At 37.3% G+C, this 17,154-nt stretch overlaps 1 long non-coding RNA gene across 1 annotated transcript; it reads right to left on the reverse strand.

The window, feature by feature from the left end:
- Positions 1 to 7,774: 7,774 nt before the first annotated feature.
- On the reverse strand, positions 7,775 to 10,439 carry LOC120432407 (uncharacterized). Its single transcript, XR_005608061.2, has 3 exons — positions 10,279 to 10,439; positions 10,087 to 10,206; positions 7,775 to 8,313 (listed from the first exon to the last, which is right to left on the reverse strand). It is a non-coding gene; the product is annotated as an uncharacterized LOC120432407 (long non-coding RNA).
- Between the last annotated feature and the right edge of the window lie 6,715 nt (positions 10,440 to 17,154).

Here is a 17,154-nt window from a genome sequence, read left to right on the forward strand (position 1 = left end):
AAACAGGAAAACAACTCGCAAAAAACCTGTCACTATTGCACGCAACTGATCTTGTTCTGGAAATCATGGTGTTTTATCCTCTCAGCGCATTCATACATGCTGTTGATAAGGGAAATACCACTTGATAGTCGAAGCCTATGATCAGTAGTGCTGAAAGGATATTACGGTTCTGTTCAGCAACGGAGAAGGACAACCATGGGTGGTCTCTCATGCTCATGCTCATGCATGCTCATGCTTGACATTTCGACATTTTGACATTTTGACATTTTGACATTATGACAAAACAATTAAAGAAAACAGTAAATGTCACGAAAGGGAGTTATCTAAGCCCGATCTCACGCACACTAGCACGCCATATGTTTTGCCGGAAGGTACAAAATTTAACCTCAATCTTTTTCGTGTACGTACACGCAATACATGCGCACGTAGATAACTCTATTTCGACATTTTCCTGTGATGGTGTACGTAAATTTTTGAGACCGTCCAAGTTGGGAGGGATTTCCTCGTAATTTCAGCGTTCTCCCATTCAGCTCAAATTGAGAGGGCCACTCTCACGGATTTCTCGTTTACGCGTATGATTCCGAGTTTCAATGGAAAAAATGAGACATCAGTGCAATTATCGGATCTTTCCATTAAAAATATTTTCAAAAGGACCCGAAAAAGTATCAAAAAGTTTCATGAAATTTCATGAAATATTTATTTTAAAACATTGATCCGTCCGTCGATTATAGATAGAATCAAAATGTAGGTTCAAAGTATGCATTTTTGTCCACTAAATCAAATAAAAAAAATGTTTTTTTTTTTTTAAATAAAAATAATTCAATTCAATTCAATTCATGTTTATTTCTTGTACTAAGCATAATACATTTTGTTTTAACTTATAAACTAGTGTATGGAGATCCTTGCAGCTACAGCATTATCAGTAATCATTGGATTAAATTAATTTGTTATAATAGGTGAGATTTAACGAAAGCAGAAAAAATCAATTACAAAAAAACTGCTAAATGAAAATAAATGCTTTCAAAATTGCTTTATATAAAGATATATTTTTGGAGTCAGATTTTTCTACAGATCTAATGTTAACATAAATGAAAGGATCAAAAGGGTAGAAAACTTGCAACAATATATAAGAAGTAAGACTTTTTCATTTTTCGAAACTGTTTATATTTTAAAGAATTGAAAAGTCACTAAAATAAACCAACCATTTTTTTATAAATAAAAAAAAACTTGCAAAATATTTTAGATGAAGATTTTTTTAAAAGAACCGCTCATAATTGAAAGCATGGAAAAATTTACAAAAACATTACGACAATCAAGAATATCTGGAGTTTTTTTAAAGGTCCATTAAACCAAATTTTCAGTTTTTGCTTTTTGGGTGTTTTTTGATACCCCTGACTCAAAAAACACCCAAAAAGCAAAAACTGGAAATTTGGTTTATTGGACCTTTTCAAAAAAAAAAACTTCAGATATGTTGTTTGAAAAAACTGCAATAGAATTTAGAAGTCGTTTTTTAAAGAACTGCTTATGTTTTTAACTAAAATAAAGAAATCGTTTTTTTTTTCTCTCTTCATTCTATATTTAAGAAGTCGAACTTTTTTTTAAGGAACTGCTCATGTTTGACAGAATGGAAAAACTCACGAAAATATTACGACAACCAAGAAAGTTTTTTATAATCAAATATTTTAGATAGTGCGTCCATCCCAGGAGTTCCCGGAACGAAATTCCCGGGATTTTTCCAAAACCGGGAATTCCTTAATCCAGGGATTTTTAATAGGGAATTCCCATAATTGAAAAAAAAATCAAATTTTAGTCGGGAAATTCAGATTTGGTTGTGGAAATGATTAACAAGTTGAATACTTAATAATCGATTAAAATTAAAATTCAAAGTATTTGTTTTCAGCTTCAATTTGGTTTATCAAAGACAATTTCTAAAATTTTAGTTTGCATATCCACAAAATGCCTGAATTTCATTTTTTTTTTCATTCTATTTTTTATTTTTTTTGAAATACTGGATAAAATTTTTATATTAATTCATGACTTTAAATTTCAAAAAAAAAGATATATTGATATATTTTTCATCAAACACCGGAAACTGGGGCAAATCACGAAAAATGTTACGCATAAGGACAGCTATTTAAGTCAATTATTTTGCACAATGTTTAGAATGGCTTCGATTGAAACAGGAACAGGAACAAAACTCGATTATCCGAAGTTTCAATTATCCAAAGCTCGATTATCCGAAAGTTTGTATAGGACTTCAGATAATCGAGGCACGAAAAAAAAGTTCCCCTGTTTTTTTTATTTTCCTACTTAAAAAAAATAAAATAAACATTCTGCAACCCAATTTTAGTGAAATTTGAATGATTGATTGCCTTAAAAGAAAACCAAATGCACCGTTGCCATTTTGGCTGCCGTTTTAGATTTAAGAAATTCCTAATCACTTTAGAGAATTTTAGGGGTCGTTGACCTAGAGTGCTCATATTTTGGCCAGATGCTAATTTTATATGTACAAACAACCCCTGAAAATGTCAGGCAGATTGGTGATGCATTGCTGGTGGACTCGCGCTTGACCACCAAAAATAAGAAAACGAAAAAAAGTGGTTTTTAGTGGTTCGATTCGATTTGAGTGATTTGATTATCCGGAGTGATTTTCGGATAATCATGTCTGGACTGTACACCAATTTCCAAATTTATTGTTCTGAAATCTCCTGTACCTATTCAGACTGTCATTCCGATTTCAATTGTATTTTTTACACTGTTACATTGAATGGTATTATTTTATTAGTTAAATGTATTCTTAAGTAGACTTTGTTATAAAAAATATTTAAAAATATATATTTATGGAAGACTTATTTAATTTGAACTGGATAAAAAAAAATTATTTCACTTAAAATCCAAAGCACAACAAAAAACAAAAAAAAAATTTAATTTCTTTTAAGCTATTTGAAAGCTGTCGTTTATTCTATGATTTTGAGCTTGAAAACATACGAATACAATAAAAAAATATTATATGGATGTTTCAAAACTTTCCCGGGATCCCGGGAATTCCTGGGATTTGAAAAATATTTTTCCCGTTTCCCGGGAAATTTAAAAACCGGGAAAATTGAACGCCCTAATTTTAGAAGTTGAACTTTTTCTACTAAAATACTTTAAAAGTCGAACTACTACAAAATGGAACAACTGACAAAAAATTTACGACAAACATGATTTTTAAAAATTAAAAAAAACCTTAAACAGTATTTTCGATGCCGATTTTTTTTTAAAGATTCGCTCAAATTTTAAAGAAAAGAACAATTCATAAAAACATTACGACAGTCATGAATAGATTGTTTAAAAAAAAATAAAAACTTTTTTTAAAGAACAATTTAATTGAAATGAAATCTTCATGTTTGAAAGAATGGGATAACTCACAAAAATTATTACAAAAGCTATATATTTTTAAGGAATGGAAAACATCAGATTATTACTAAAAAAATGGAAAAAAATCGAAAAAATCAATTTTTACTGCAATTTTTTTTCCTGGATTATTTTATAAGTTTATAATTATTTTTTGCTGCTTCATTTTTCCATATTCGACCTTTTGTCGCAAATCCATTAATAACTACGCTAGAATGATAAAGACATTTTGAATTCAAGGCAATAATTGCTGTGGTGAAATGTTGAAGAAAAAAAAGCATTTTTTTAAGAGAATGTAATCAGAATAAGAGAAGACATCAATTTAAAAAAAATCAAAACATTTGTTTAAATATTTTCATATCAATTTTTAGCAGATCCTAAAATGGTTTTGTGCGACATCAGAAACCTATGGAAAGAAAAATTTACACAAGTAAAAAAGAACAAAAATGAAAATCACGAAAAATAAATTTATCGAATGTAAGGTCACTGGATTTCTGAGAATATTGCTATAAAATATATTACATAATAATTTCAGCATCTAAAAAATTAACATTCTCACTTCACTGACCCAAACCAATTGTGCAATATCTTACGACTAGTACAGTGTCCTCTGGAAAGCAAGGGAGTGAAAGCAGTGGTGAGGATTTCCTGGACCACCCCTCTCCAACACCCACCTCCTCCCCACCCTCAAATCGAGGTTATTATTACACATCTCTTGGGTAGGGATTCGGCAGTGTCGTAGGTTGGTAGGTATTGAAAATCGAAACGTGAAATTGAAAAACTGACACTGCTTTTGGGAACTGGTCAGCTATAAAATCCATTATTTTATTTTCGCTGCCGGCTTCCCATCCTCGTTCCACTGTGTAGCAGTAGTTGCACTTGCTGGTGTGTTATCTCGTTAGGGTGGTGCAGCAGGATCTTCAGGATCTGTTGGCAGAGGAGGAGGACACTTGAGGCTATATTTATTTTCTATTCTTGGCGCGATAGGAGCCTGCCATGGACACCGGAAGTGACTCGGGTGGGAGGGGTGGGTCGGTCGTACTTTTGGCTCGGTTGCATTTGGGACACACTCTCCGGATCTGGCTGAAAACGGTCGGATGAAACGGTCTGTCTACTTTTAATTAGGTGCTTGGAGAGTTCGACCTTATTTCGAACGTTTATTTATCGTAATTGGTGTTTCGTACCGTGTCTTGTAGGGTTCCAGGAAGAGATGTATAGAGGTCCTGCTGTTTCAGTTACATCGTCACGTAGAGAGCTTTGAACTGCTTGTTTCGCTGTCCTGTCCGGGTGAAGAATTGAACACTCGGTGAGATAACCCCCGCTGTTGCTGGTGCTGGCAGTGTCCTGACGCTGGCGATGAAAACGGAGTTTAATTGCACTGTGAACATTTACATCAGCGGAAATAACGTGCACTTTCAGCACGCTGATTGGATCTGCCAATTATGGGAGAATGAAAGCAGCAATTGGGATTGACTGTGTTTGTGGAAGGTGGTCTCTCTCAGGGATTTGAACTGGAGAGTAATTGTCATCAGGCTTGTTGTTATACATTTGTTTGAAGAAATTATTGCACCTTTTTTTCGAATTTGAACAACTATTATTATATTTATCAAAATAGATTTTACGGGCGTTACCCGTAATGCAACATATTAATATTTTTACTTGCCCAATTTTATATTTGCAGTTTGCAGTTTGCAGTTTGCAGTTTGCAGTTTGCAGTTTGCAGTTTGCAGTTTGCAGTTTGCAGTTTGCAGTTTGCAGTTTGCAGTTTGCAGTTTGCAGTTTGCAGTTTGCAGTTTGCAGTTTGCAGTTTGCAGTTTGCAGTTTGCAGTTTGCAGTTTGCAGTTTGCAGTTTGCAGTTTGCAGTTTGCAGTTTGCAGTTTGCAGTTTGCAGTTTGCAGTTTGCAGTTTGCAGTTTGCAGTTTGCAGTTTGCAGTTTGCAGTTTGCAGTTTGCAGTTTGCAGTTTGCAGTTTGCAGTTTGCAGTTTGCAGTTTGCAGTTTGCAGTTTGCAGTTTGCAGTTTGCAGTTTGCAGTTTGCAGTTTGCAGTTTGCAGTTTGCAGTTTGCAGTTTGCAGTTTGCAGTTTGCAAGCTTCTTTAAATTTGACTTTTGTTGAATATTGAATTTGTTTGAATACTAAAAACCAAACACATGGTGAAATGCAAATTGAATCAAAGCATTTCTCAAAAAAATTATTGACACTTTGTTTGTTGACTCAAAATCGACGCAACATTTTTTGATAGTTGGAAAAACTAGTCATGTGCTAATAACAACATCGCCTTTTGCCATCGACATTTATCTAAACTTTTACATCCTGTTTCGGGCAAATTTAATGCACACTCACACAAAAACAAACGATTATTAAATTTTACATTATTTACGACCGGTGAACACAAACAAGACTTGTGATCTCGTTTTTCCGACAAACATCGCCAGCCCAAAATCCACACTTTTCAACCCGGGTTGATGCTGTTTTTGTTTTTATTTCCATGTTGATTTTCACTCTCAACCATCACAAACACTCACACACACGAGCATTCATAACATCATTTTATTGTTTTGCTCCACAATTTCACCCTCTGCCGGGAGAGAGAGGTGCTGTCGAAAATTTTCCGAGTTTTGGTGAAAACAATGCACTGATTTAAGAATTAGGATGAATTTTCAACAATTATAATTTAATTTGAAAGAAATACTTTTGAACATTTTTTTCAGTGCACCACCAACGTCATGGAATGGAACCGACACTGAAGTGATTCGCTGTTAGTTTTATTGGGTGATAAAGGGATGGTTTTGCAAAATTTATGACATTTGTCTGCGATTTATATTTCACCGACACTATTCAGTGTGCGTGCGTGTGTAAGTGTGTGAGAGTCGATTTAGCAGCTTACAACTGACGGGCTTTTCTGTAAATTCAAATCGACGTCGTGTTTAAACTGGAAATGAATGGCTTTTGGAGCTCGAGGCTGACAAGTTGTACCTACTAGCGAGCAGTGGATTATCCGAATTTGGTGGATGGTATTTATTTTGGGATTCGAGATGAATAATATAGTTTGGAGCAAATTATTTTTCAGTTCAAATTAGCACGCAAAACATGATAAATAATGAATGTTTGGTTTGAAAGCAACTACTCGTTCTAGAAATTACAATTAAAATTACATTTTGTTTATTCAATCTCGAACAAACCAATAAATTAAATTCATTTTTTTATTTAAGTGTAATCAAACTGGTAGGTTGTCTAAGCATCTCTACCAAATTTCTTTGAATTAAAAGCTGTTAATTTCGTAATATTTTTTATTTGTAAATAAACTAAGCACGACATTTAAGAAAGATCACAGACGTAAATCACTAAACAACTACACTCGAAGTATTTAAGTGTGTGCAGAATCTGATACCAGTTGTATTTATAAAACACTCTAAAGAATGTTTGAAAAGCTCTGAATATTTTTTCGCCAGAGAAGTTGCTAAATCTGTTTCAAAATTTTGTGAAAAACAATTGTTTTTCTTCTCTGGATATCTCGGAAGCTATAAGTTTGATTTTTAATATTGAAAATAAGGCTGATGTACGATTCTTTGAACTTTTTATTACAAATGTTTGAAAAGTACTATGCTGGTTTGCAATTAAAAAATAAAAAAATACAAAAAATCAATTCCAAAAATCGAGATTTTTTCCGTGCACCAATAAGGCTTTCTAGTCAGAAATTTACCAACACATTCAAAGTATGTTTACATGACAGCTGGACGTTTGTTTGCATCAGGTTTCCTATCTCTTTCTAGCAAAAAAAATTTGTCAGGCGACTTATAGCTGGTTTTTTGACTGACTGCCCGATATGCCAGCCAACATACTTCGCAGGGCTGTGACAGCTACAGCTCGATCATTGTTTGCATCAGGACACTGTGACGAGGAGTTCGTCATTTTTGAGTTAAATTATATTTTTTTCACTGGGCCTAGAAAGCCTTATTATTTTTTTCTGATGAGTCCTAATCGATCAGAAAATCACTTCTCAAGATACAGATTTTCGAATTTTCACAGGCCCGTTAAGATGATCAGCCCAAGGAAAAACTGATGATAAATGACTTCTTTTGACTTATCGTGTGCACACAATCTTGTGACAACCCTGACTGAAAAGTCCGTCCGACGTCCGTCGTTTGTCGTACGTGCAATCGTACGACGTCGCACGACAATGTCGTGCGACATTCGCACGAATGTCATACGTTTTTGCACCAAAATGTCGTATTTGTCGTGCGATCGATCATCGAAATTGTTCGACATTGTCGTACGACATTCGACCGACGTCGCACGGTTTTGTTATTTAGGATGTCGTGCTATTGTCGTGTGCTGTCATTTCGGAATTTTTAGGTTATTTTCGAAATAAAATTCATTTTATTTGTTGTTGTGTGGGTCTCGTGGCGCAGGGGTAGCGGCTTCGGCTGCCGATCCCGATGATGCTATGAGACGCGGGTTCGATTCCCGCCTTATCCACTGAGCTTCTATCGGATGGTGAAGTAAAACGTCGGTCCCGGTTTCTCCTGTCTCGTCAGAGGCGCTGGAGCAGAAATCCCACGTTAGAGGAAGGCCATGCCCCGGGGGGCGTAGTGCCAATAGTTTCGTTTGTTGTTTTGCTGATTTTTATTGATATCTATTAGTTTTCACTGGCCTGGCACTTTGTTTTCCAAATATTCACTATCACTGCAGTCACAATTTTCCAAATTTCGCTTGATGATGGCCAATCCGGTAGAATTCGTGAGCTGCCCCGTGAGTAGTTCGTTCACCTCCATCGCTTTCACTCAGAGGTTGTACTCGGCCGCAAGTTTGTTCTTTTTTCCAGGTCTTAGTATTGATAATGGCGATTTTGACATTCTCTAAAAATCAAACACCACCAACACTTTCATTGTCCTGTTTGGAGACTGTTTGATACAGATCTGAAATGAATTAAATAATAAAAAAAATACTGTAACTAGGGGAACAGCATCTAATTCCAGCGTGCCTTTAATGTTGCCATATCAGCACTTTGACATTCAATTACAGCTCATAAAAAGCGTTTTCAACTGAAATCAAATGATAAATCGGCCAATAAGAAGTGAGCAAGCAATTTTCTACCAAAAGTTTTGAAAAATTAGTTGTTTGAATAGTTAAAATAAATAAATTGGATGGAGTCAGAAGCGAGTGCTTATTTTGCTAAACATACGAGAATTTCTCCTATTTGCTACCTGGCGAAAATATTCAAATTATTTAAAATTTCTAGAAGTTAAGAATTTTAGAAATTAAGAATTTCAAAACATAAGAATTAATAAAATTTAAGAATTGTAGATAATAATTTTGTGTTTGTCAAATTTTCGATTCAATAATTTAATAATTTAATAATTTAATAATTTAATAATTTAATAATTTAATAATTTAATAATTTAATAATTTAATAATTTAATAATTTAATAATTTAATAATTTAATAATTTAATAATTTAATAATTTAATAATTTAATAATTTAATAATTTAATAATTTAATAATTTAATAATTTAATAATTTAATAATTTAATAATTTAATAATTTAATAATTTAATAATTTAATAATTTAATAATTTAATAATTTAAAAATTTAATAATTTAATAATTTAATAATTTAATAATTTAATAATTTAATAATTTAATAATTTAATAATTTAATAATTTATTAATTTAAAAATTTAAAAATTTAAAAATTTAAAAATTTAATAATTTAATAATTTAATAATTTAATAATTTAATAATTTAATAATTTAATAATTTAATAATTTTATAATTTAATAATTTAATAATTTAATAATTTAATAATTTAATAATTTAATAATTTAATAATTTAATAATTTAATAATTTAATAATTTAATAATTTAATAATTTAATAATTTAATAATTTAATAATTTAATAATTTAATAATTTAATAATTTAATAATTTAATAATTTAATAATTTAATAATTTAATAATTTAATAATTTAATAATTTAATAATTTAATAATTTAATAATTTAATAATTTAATAATTTAATAATTTAATAATTTAATAATAAAATAATAAAATAATTTAACAATTTAATAATTTGATGATTTAATAATTTAATAAAATAATAATTCAATAATTTAATTATTTCATAATTTCATTATTTCATTATTTCATAATTTCATTATTTCATAATTTCATAATTTCATAATTTAATAGTTTAATAATTTATTAATTAAATTATTTAATAATTTATTTATTTATTTATAATTTTATGATTTTATAAATAACACCGACCAACAAAGTTTCTGCGCAGGTTCAATTCAAGGGGACCCCAAAAACATGTTTACTTTGTATTTTTCAAAAATTTCAAAAATATTTGGACAGAGCCGAATGGGTTTTCTCCAAAGTTTGTATGGAGAATTAGAGCTGTTCGCTACTCCCACAAACTTCAAGCTGCCCCCTCGAGTTGAGCCAGGTTTCAGAATTTTAGAATTTTATAATTTTTACTTAATTATTGTAAAATTTTTGAATACTAGAATTCCAGAAGTAAAGAATTTCAGAATTTTTGTGTTTGAGATTTAAAAAAAAGTTTTGGCTCGTAGAATTGTGATTGCATTAGGTTTGGATCCCCCCTCCTGTCCTCCCCCACGCACATTTCCATCGTCCTCTTTTTTCCTCCCGGCACACCTCCACCGTTTAAAAAAACACGACTCACCCCAATCCGCTTTCGATCGCAGACCGTCCCATCCTTCCCGTCCCATCTTCCGGCATGATCCGCCGGGTTAACGATGTTTCACGTTCTCTTCCACCGTCGCGAAGGCTGAAATCAGGAAGTCTGGAACGTTATGATTTATCCGCTCGCCCACTCCGGCCGGAACTTTCCAGCAAAAAAAGGAACACAACTTACCAATCAACCAGCCAAAATCCTCACGAACCTTTACAACAATATTGTTTTTCTGATTTGATCAAGTCCGAACAAGATCAACTGAAGAGAACTGTCAAACTATTTGCGTCGACGATAATCGACGTCGAATTGAAGGTAAATCGATGGAAAAAACAATGTCGAGCATGTCGAGTGTTTGTCGCACGTTTGTCGTCCTGTCGACCAATCGATATCGAAACGGTAAAATCAAAACCGTGCGACAACTCGTACGACGTGCGACATTTTTCAAACAGGGAACGACCATTTAGTACTTTTCGAGAAAATCGGTATTTAAAGTTTGATGGGAAATATTTCCAAAACCGCGGATGATGGGCTCATTCTTTTTCAAGCAACCGGTTCTGTAGCAACGTCAACTGTGTAACGTAATAAACGAAATAGCTTCCGGCAACCATCAACTACCCCGGGTAGAGAACCTTCACGGTTCTCTACATTTCTCTTTGAAGGATCTCTAACCCCGGGTAATTTCGAATGCGCCACCTTGTGGCTGATAGCGGAACGTTGCTAGCCAAAAAATTTCTTGCTAGTTTGGTTGTGTGCAAGTTGCACGCATGTAGATTAGTTGCCCAATGAAAAATTTTAAAAATCGGCGAAGAGCATCGTGGGCGACACACATCAGCAGTCGACCAAATTTGTCAGGTTTAGGGGAGAATCTCGAATGTTTGGCAGAGGTTAACAGGTTAGCCCTTTTGAAATAGGTTTTATTTTCTGCAGATATTCACTACCGCTATGTTAGATGTACGACATGGAGTTAAACTTCACGTCAGGGGAAAAGGCGGTGTTTAAAAAAGGTTCATGTGGTTATGTTACACATAACCAATATGACAAAGAACTTTGCGCAAAGCTCTAGAAAAAATTATTAGATTTTTAATTTTTAAATCATTGCTGATTTATTGAATCAATAATTATCTATTCTTTGTTTCGTTTGCCGATCAGATTTTTCTGAAGCAGTGGCGGGCCGGAACTAATATTTGATAAATGTTGAAAATGTAATCAAATTTTTTTTTCAATTTTTTATGATTGCGTTCATTTAAAGTAAATAAATAAAAGAACTAGTGTTTCAAATAAGATTCATATATCTTGATTTTAAGATTGAAAACTAAGAATAACTTTCAAAAATGTAATTATTTGACTTATTTAATTTTTGTTTGTTTATAATTGTATAGTTATTTTTTTACGATTGCAATAAATACATTGATTATTTTTTTCATAAAAGCATTCAATTCGTTGCAATTTTTTAAGTTTAATTTCCTCAACACTGCAATTCAAAATAATCAATGAAACATGATAAAATGTATTCAAACAAAATTTGGATTCGAATATTTTTACAAAAAAAAAACACTTTTTAAGTTTTAAGCTCTGGTTCCTTGCGAGTGTCCTATTTTCTTACCTCCACGTTGGCTTGGTTTTCATGATGACCTAGCTGGTGGCCTGTGGAAACGGATCGTAAACCTTTGACCACCGCGGGTCAGAGTCGAGACGTCTAAAAGAAAGGGGCGCGACAATGTGGGACAGGGAAGTAATTTGTTATTGTAGACGGTATTGTTTTGATTCGCCGTTTGTTGAGTCAACTGCTGTGGATGTACCTGAAACATCGCTCAACGGGGTTTCTTTTCTCTTCATTCTCAGCTACCACCTATCTCCTATTTTTATTTTGTGTAGTCGTAATAAAACGCGATACTTTACGGTGTGAGAGCAAATATATTTTGCGTGTTGTTTTGCTCGTAGAATTTTTCAGAGTGACAGTTGCTCTTCCGTTAACAGGGGTGCCAACTTAAATCAAAATAGGGTTACACGTTAAATTGGAAAGCCTTCTCCTACACTCCTCCTCTTTCCAATCCCAGCTCCAACCGCATCTTCTCGAAAGCCACACGGGCCAAGGGCTTCGTAAGGATATCCGCCTTCTGTTCCTTCGTCGAGATGTACCGCAGTTCAACCTCCTTCCGCCAAACCTTTTCTCGCACGTAGTGATATTTAACCTCCACATGCTTCGTCCGCTTTGATTCCGGGTTCTTCGAGATGAAAATACAAGCTTGATTGTCTTCGTAGACCGGGATGGGATGATCAACTGGATATCCAACGTCCTGGAACAGCTTCTTAAACCAGATTGCTTCACAGACAGCTTGCGACGCTGCCACATACTCCGCTTCTGCAGTCGACAAGGTCACCAGGCCTTGTTTCTTGGTTGTCCAGGATATCAAGTTGCCGTAAACTTCGAACAAGTAGCCACTCGTTGATCTACGGTCATCTGGATCGTTCGCCCAGTCGGAATCCACGTATCCAACCAGGGGGGTTGCTTCGTCCTTCCGTGTGTACATCAGATGCATTCCGGTCGTCCCTTTGATGTACCGTAGCACTCGTTTCACGCAGTTCCAGTGTTCACACGTTGCTTTGTCCTGGTAGCGACTAAACAGATTGATCGCGAAGCACAAGTCTGGTCTGGTTCCGAGCATCAGATACATCAAACTTCCAATCAGCTGCCGAAAGTTTGTTCGAACTTCATCTGAGCTCTCGGCTGAATCAAACTTGACTCCCGGCTCCAGTGGGGTCGCCACTGCATTGCACGCTTCCATGCCGAATCTTTCCAGGATTCTTTCGGCAAACGCTGTCTGATCAATAGTTACCGTTCCAGCCGCATCGTCGATCCTGATACGCATTCCCATGAAATATTCCAGCTGGCCAAGATCTTTCATGCGGAACTCGGCGGAAAGTTGTTGCTTCAAAACCGCTATCTCACTGCTGTTGTTGCCACAAATGAGGAGGTCGTCAACGTACAGTAAAATGTACAAGCGTTCAGTGTGGGCGATACGGACATACAGGCAATAATCAGCATCAGACCGCTCGAAGTTCAAACTGCTCAAGAAGGAGTGGAGTCTGTTGTTCCAGCACTTCGGTGACTGTTTCAAACCGTACAACGATCGTTTCAGTTCGCAAACCTTACCAGCTTCGACGTCCAGACCAGGTGGCGGTTTCATGAAGATCGTCTCGTCGAGCTCACCGTACAAGAATGCGGTGGTTACGTCCATATGCCAGAACTCGAAACTCCTCTGTATCCCAACTGCCAGCAGGAAACGCACCGTTGACAGCTTGGCCACTGGTGCAAAAGTGTCGTGGTAATCAACACCAGCGGTTTGCTGGAAGCCTCTTGCCACCAACCGTGCCTTCAAGCGTTCTAAATCTCCGTTCTTGTCGACTTTCTTCTTGAACACCCACTTGGACGTAATCACTTTGGCTCCTCTTGGCAGATCGACAACATCCCACGTTTGGTTTTCTGTCAGCGAGTTAAGCTCATCACGAACTGCAGCGTACCAGTCAGCTGCGTCCCGTCTTCCTTCGATGGAGTTGTACGATTCTGGAACATCTTCGATACCGTTAGTCAACAGTGCCGTGGAGTCCATTTGGTAGTCCTTGTGCCAAACAGGTCTCTTCTTGTTGCGTTCGGACTTGCGACGTCCTGCCTCGCTCGCTTCTGCTTCTCGCGCGTCTGCTTCTTGTACGTCTGCTCCTCGCGTGTGTGCCTCGCGCGTGTCCGCCTCGCGCGCGGCTGCTTCGCGTTCAACTGCTTCTGGTGCACCTGCTTCAGACGCACCTTCAGGTTCGTCGTCACTCGTAGCGGCCTCTTCGTCATCTGTCATCTCGTGCTCAACAGCATTCTCCTCTGGAACCGGTTCCCCAACGATTTGCTCACTCACTGGATCTTGATCAGGCTCACGTTCTTTTCCCGGGAGAACCGCTTCATCAAAAATGACGTCTCGGGACAGCTTTACCTTCCTTTCCTCTGGGTTCCAGAGCCGGTACCCGTTGCCAGAGTAACCGACCATGATCAACTTTTCGCTCTTGGCGTCCATCTTGCGGCGCTTGCACTTGGGCAAATGGGCGTAGGCACGGCATCCAAACACTCTGAGGTTCGACACATCTGGCTTTTTCCCGTACCACAGCTCAGTCGGGGTTAGGTCATCCAGCGCAACTGTGCAGCTGCGGTTCGTCAGGTACAATGCTGTCATAATCGCTTCGCCCCACATCTCCTTCGGCAGTTGACTTTCGTAGATCAGCTACCTTGCCTTCTCTACTAGCGTTCTATTCATTCGTTCGGCTCTGCCATTTTGCTCCGGTGTATAAGTAGCTGTATACCCCAAAACAACTCCTTTCTCCTTGCAGAACTCCTTACATAGCCGGGAGATGTATTCACCACCGTTGTCACATCTCATTCGAGCCACGGACGAGCCAAATCCAGCACAGACCATCGAGTATTACTCCTTCAAGCATTCGTAGACCTCATCCTTCGTGCTGATCAAATAGGCAATGGTAAAGTGAGTGTAATCATCAATAAACGTCACGAAGTACCTCTTGCCGTCCCACGTTGTTGGAGTTATCGGACCGCACACGTCCGTATGCACTAGCTCGAGTGGTCTGGAAGCTCTGCGTTAACACCGGTGAAAGGTGGCTCGACTGTGTTTGCCCATAACACACGGTTCGCATACGCCCAGAGTGTCTGTAATGTTTGGTTTAATGCCGGTTACCATACCTTTCTTCACCATATGGTTTATACTTCTCATGCCTATGTGCCCAAGTCGTCGATGCCAGAGCGCGTTCGTGTCCACCGCGGCCGCTACGTTCGACTGACGCTCCTTGACCGTGAACTTAAGCTCGTACAAATCGTTCCTGCGTTGTCCTTCTGCAAAAAGTACATCTCCAGCCCAGAGTTCAACGCCACCTTCACGAAAAACTGCAACAAATCCAGCCTTCTCCAATCTGCTGACGGACAGGAGGTTGTGCCTCAAACCAGGTGCGAAAAGAACATCCGAGATGTGACAGTCATATTCTCGGCCGTTGACTACACTTGTGGAAGCGATGAATCCGATCTTTGTCGCTTCAATAGCCTGTCCCTTCTCTGCGAGCGACACCGGGTACACCGCGGACAGTCGACGCTCGACGAGAAACAGCTTGTCATCGTTGGTCATATGATCCGTACATCCCGAGTCGATGATCCACAAGACCTCTCTCGGAGCGTGTCCGGAACTGCCAAGTGATTCAGTCCCTCGCGCCGCGACGAAAGCAAATGCTCGGCTCGTATCCTCCTCCTGGCCGCGATCATCCTCCCTCTTGCTGAGGTTGAACGCCCGTTTCTGCGGGCCCGGCCTTCTTTTCTCCGTGTTTCTTGCTTCCTCTCCGCTAGCCTTCGGGCATTCAAAGGCCCTGTGTCCTGGCTCGTTGCAACGCCAGCATTTTCCCGTGAACTTTTTGGGGGCTCCGAGAAAAGCTGCTCGTCCCGTGGGTTCTTCCTCGTTCATCTCTGAGCGCCGAACCTCTTCGTTAAGCAACCTGGCCTTAGCCTTCCGCAGTGTGAGCTCTTCCATTGCCAAAAGCACCGTCACGATGTGCTCGTACGATCGAGGAAGCGACATCAGCAGATGTGTTACTTGTTCCGTCTCCGTCATAGCAGCTCCAGCGGCACGCAGATCCATCACAACCGAATCAAAGGCCGCAAAGTGAACATCCAGTGGCTGCCCCTCTTCGCACTTCATCTTGTTCAACTTCATCCGCAAGTGCCGCTCCTGCACAGCTCCACTTTTCTCAAAAACCTCCGACAGGGCCTTCAGCATCCCGTGCGCGGACTTCTCTGAGCGCACGATGTGCGAGTGCTCCCGGCCAAGCGACTTCACGATGACATTTTTCGCCTTCACGTCGACCTTCACCCAGTTGTCCAGGAGCAGTTGCTCCACCTTAGGCTCCTTCCTAACGTGGTCCAGCAACTCCCGCTCCGCCAAGGTCAGTTCGAGGCGAAACTTCCAGTCCGCGAAGTCCTTGCCGTCGAAGATCGGATAATCCGACTTTTCCGAGGTCATTTCGTGCTGGTTCCCATAACCTGTAGTCGTAATAAAACGCGATACTTTACGGTGTGAGAGCAAATATATTTTGCGTGTTGTTTTGCTCGTAGAATTTTTCAGAGTGACAGTTGCTCTTCCGTTAACAGGGGTGCCAACTTAAATCAAAATAGGGTTACACGTTAAATTGGAAAGCCTTCTCCTACATTTTGCTCTTCTGATTCGCAATTCTTCACTGATTCTTCTATTTAGGGGAAATATACCCATTTTAATCACACTAAGCCATTCGACCAATTCTAATCACTTTTGCAGTTTTCCGCTATTAAATCAACATTTTCAGAAGTTTCAACAATGAAGAGTTGCTTGCTCACTTTGATTTGAGCTATTTATTACCAACATTTGATTTTAATTTTACTAACTTTTGATTCTCTTATCTCTCAAAGCTTTTCCGCTCTTTTCTATCAATTGATACTGCTGTAACAAACTTTGTTTTTTTTTTTCCTTAAAAATATACTTTTCCTTGATGTACTAGTAATATCAAGTCTATTTATCATTTGCCTAATTTTTTTTTTTGATTTTATTGCGAATATATTCATCTGAATAATTCTTTATCTGTCCAATAAATTATCATTACTATAATCTAAGCTTGTTTTGTATCTCTATTTATTAACTATTGTCTAATTTTACATCTAATACATCCAGCTTCTCATTTTTATTCTTCAAAATACGCTCATCATTCTCTTACTATTGATACTTGATTTTTATAAAATAAATTCTCTTTTACTGTCTATTGTTTTCAACCTTCACCCTTTTTTCAAACAAGTGAGGTTTGAGCCCTTACTCAATTTATGGAATGGTTAAAGGATTAACACAAATATTACTATTGTATTTTTGGTAAACTTTTATAACATGCTTAGGACCAAAAATTGTAACAAAACACCGCGACAAACGAAATAGCAACAGATAAACAGACTCAACAATAGGGATGATTTCAGGAGAAAACAATACACAGTAAGAA

The sequence above is a fragment of the Culex pipiens genome, chromosome 3 (assembly GCF_016801865.2).
Source record: "Culex pipiens pallens isolate TS chromosome 3, TS_CPP_V2, whole genome shotgun sequence".
Taxonomy (NCBI): Eukaryota; Metazoa; Arthropoda; class Insecta; order Diptera; family Culicidae; genus Culex; species Culex pipiens.